Source organism: Electrophorus electricus, chromosome 1 (genome assembly GCF_013358815.1).
Source record: "Electrophorus electricus isolate fEleEle1 chromosome 1, fEleEle1.pri, whole genome shotgun sequence".
In the NCBI taxonomy this organism is placed as follows: Eukaryota; Metazoa; Chordata; class Actinopteri; order Gymnotiformes; family Gymnotidae; genus Electrophorus; species Electrophorus electricus.
The window spans coordinates 32989464-32993175 of record NC_049535.1 but is presented as its reverse complement, the minus strand read 5'-3'; the positions used below and the strand labels follow the sequence as shown (position 1 = coordinate 32993175).

At 37.2% G+C, this 3712-nt stretch overlaps 1 long non-coding RNA gene across 1 annotated transcript; it reads left to right on the top strand.

Annotated features, from left to right (window-relative positions):
* Positions 1 to 314: 314 nt before the first annotated feature.
* LOC118242223 lies at positions 315 to 3182 on the top strand. The gene is made up of 3 exons (XR_004776673.1): positions 315 to 386; positions 1865 to 1897; positions 3161 to 3182. It is a non-coding gene; the product is annotated as an uncharacterized LOC118242223 (long non-coding RNA).
* The last annotated feature ends 530 nt before the right edge of the window (positions 3183 to 3712 follow it).

The window sequence follows — 3712 nt, the reverse complement described above, 5'->3', positions numbered from 1 at the left end:
ACTACTGCCTGATTATGGATTGTCTAGCCACTGTCTTTCTACGAGTAAATCAATATTCAACATCCTAATCTGCGAGCATCCTGGTTACAATCATTTATTACATTATTCAATGTGTGAATATTTGTTTGACCTCTCTGTGAATTTTTTTTTTTATCTCTCTGTCTTTATGTGAGAAATTTCATCTTTGCTCTGCTTTTGTATTCAAAGGAGACGTGCAAAGTTGAATTTAGTGAATATGAATTTAGTCTGAAACTAATGTACATGTAATACCGTAAATTAATGGTAATATATAAAGATTTTTTCTCATACGATCTAGGCACTTCATCACCAGAAGACACCAATAGCACAACGCTACCTACAAATAAGACTTCTATTCCAACTTCTGAGTAAGTGCCCTCCACCACATTCTATGCACTGACACTTGTAGCAGCATGAGTTGGTAGTTTATTAAGTACACCTGACCATGCATTCCTGGTGTACTTTCCAATGAGTCATATGCTATACTACATTTTTGTTTATTGAAAATTATCCCATGGAAATGAACAGCTTCTGGACCAGAAAGGGGCAAAGGTGAATGCAAAGAGTTAGGACTCAGTTTGGACAGAGCACTCTCCACCATTTCACTGCAAGTTATACTGTGTATGACTATGTATGTGACGAATAAACCAAACTTGAACTTGAACTTATACAGGCAAACAGATAGGCCACTGGTCACTGGAAGCTGAAGTCCAATCAGGAGAATGTGGGATGTTGATTTATTTTCAGGAAAGAGGAAGAAACTGCACCATAAGGAGTGGGAAAAATTGCCTGGTTGGAGGAATCCAAATTTTTTTGCATCATGCTAAAATAAGTATCAGAATTTTGTACAAGTAAGATGAGTCCATGAAGCCGTCCTATTTGTGTCAAAATTACAGGCCGCTGCTGGCAGGAGGATCATGCAAGGAATGTTTTCCTTGCCCACATTAATGCCACTGATATCCAGCATGGATATACCTGAATGGCAGTGTGCATCTGAACAATGGTGCCAAGTTTTTCCTTTCATAGCTGAAGTTTACCCAGAGTGAAACAAATGCTTCTAGCATGATGGAAAGGCACATACCATCACCGAATGGTTCCAAGAACATGACCAAGATTTATATTCACTTTCGACCCTATCATGCATCTTTGTGATGAGATAGAAGTGGATGATTGCAGACAGACCTTTTTGATTTTGCAGCAGTAGCACAACTTGTACATTGCAGCATAGTACAACATTTCTTTACAACACAACCACCATGTGCTAGAATCCATGCCGTGACAAATTCATGCTGTTCCAAGAAGGTCACAGGTTTACCTAATGAACTCAGTTTAAATGAAAACATTTTCAGTTATCTTCAGTCTTGCTATGTTCTTCACTGATTCATGAAGGTGAGCAAATTCAAAATGAGTGTTAGACAACAGAGTATGTATGTGTTTACACTGCACTGAAATGTAAACAGTCTAATTGTAGTCTGTGAAAAAATAACTTACAAAAAAGTTATCATTTGAAATATTTAGTATGTACGTTCTGTACAATCTTTAATGCCAATGTATTAAATGTAGTTCTAAAAACATAAAAGAAATGCTCGTGCTAGTTAGCATGGCCATGTGCGTTTTGGCTTACCATGAGGTATAGGTTAAGGCAATTAATTAAGTATTGATCTTGGCATTCACTCTAATAGTACAAAACATTTGTTTCCATATTTTATCATATTTTTATCTATGTCCCACTATGTCCCAATGCATCTCTCTGAGTCCCAATGCGTCTCTCTGTGTTCCACTATGTCTGTCTGTGTCCAACTGTATCCCAGAGTCTCTTTAAAAAAAAAGATTTCTATATTTTCAGAGTCTCCAAGCTCGTCATCTGATACTCCCAAGAGTAAGTGTCCTCTATCACACTCCTTTTAAACTAGCAGTATAAAACATACTCACAAATTGAAATTTTGCTGGTGTTCCAGACAGCTTAGGCAATGTGAGCAGTGTGAAAAAAGATGACTTTATGCCCTCCAGTAAATAGACTGGCAATTTTAATTTAGTAAAAAATAACTTAAAGGGAAAAAAGGAGGAAAAACTCATTAGAGTTCTGATGTTATTGTTATGATACGGCCCCGCCCCCTCCTCAAACATCATGCGTGTGTTTGTCTGTGTTGCCACGCCCTCTCATGTCGTTCACCTGTTCTGCGTTATGTGTAATTGTCTTGAGTGTATATATGTCTCCTGTGTTGTAGTGCGTGTTGTTGGTGTTTGAAATGTGCTTAGTGAGGTGTGCTGTGTTCGATGTGTCGCCTGTGTGTGGAATAAAACGTATGTTTGAATGTGCCCCTTCTCCACGTCCTGTTTGCCTCATAACGTCACAGTTATATCTTTTCATATACTTCATATATTTCTTTATATACTGTAAATGTTCATATGTAAGTAATTCTGTGTGTGGAATGTTTTAAAAGTAAAGACATGGCCTGGTTGGCCATTCTCAGCAGTTTAAAAACAGGTAATTTTTTTAAAAAAAAAGAATCCCTGTGGTTACCTGTCTCCTCCCCTTAGTCTCCCGCTGTTTTGAGTTTGTCCCTAATTGTAGTGTTATAAAAAACCCATCCCTATGTATCTTGTTTGTTGGTCATTGTCTTTGTCTTAGAGTGTCTCTATCATTGTGTTTCTGGTCCGTTCTCGTTTGTTCTCTGTGTTTAGCCCGATCTCGTTTGTTTTCTGTGTTTGGTTACTTGCTGCATGTTTCTTTCCTTGTTTAGTTCTGTATCTCTGTCAATATCGTTTGTTCATCTTACGTATCCCGGTTCTGTGTTGTTCCCGTTTGTCTGTCTTTATGCTCACCGTTATGTTTGATTATTGTTGTTCCCCGTTAGACTTTCCTTAATGTTTTATTCCCTTGTTGCCCATTTCTCGCCATCACCCTGTTATCATATTATTCTTCTATTAGCCTGTTTGTTCTTCATTCTATTCTGTATTGTTAGTCTGTGTCGATTATTAAACTTATTATTTGTTTATTCTATTCAATCAGTTTGGTTCGTTTTGGCGTCGTCACTTCGCATGTGTGTTCACTCTCTACCCCCTCCCGTGTTATACACATCTTGATTTTGTGGGAGTTATGGAAATATTCCATTTTATTGATGCCTTTTCATTTTCACAGATGATAAAAGTATGGATTATTGCACAAAATTACAAAGTAAGTATGAAACTTCAATAAATATTGCATTGGCTCATGGCTCATGGCCCCAGTTCTTCACTCATGAACACGTTTTCCTCTCTTTTTTCCAGCTCTGGTTCATGTGCTCTTTGCTTTGTCCATGATGGCCAATGTAATCTTATCCTTTGTTCTATGCTGCCTACAAAGGAGTAGACGTCATAACCATAATTACCAGGTAACTTGAGTAGATAGTTTGGTACATACTGTATAGTGCCCATGCAGTGTCTACAGTCCTGTTAAAAGTTCACTCATAAAAAGCATCAACATATATAGTCTACAAAAATATTTTTTAATTTTACAAAATAATTAACTTATCCCAACAGTTGTCCATATCCAACTGTAAAATGATACTTTTAATGAGTATTTTGTCACAGGCAGATATGGGGAAAAATGTAATTTTTTAGAGAAATTTTACATTTTAAATTTTATACACTTCAGCAGCGGAGCATACACCACACTTCCTCTTCCTCTCAGATAGCCAGAGAGGGCCTGTTT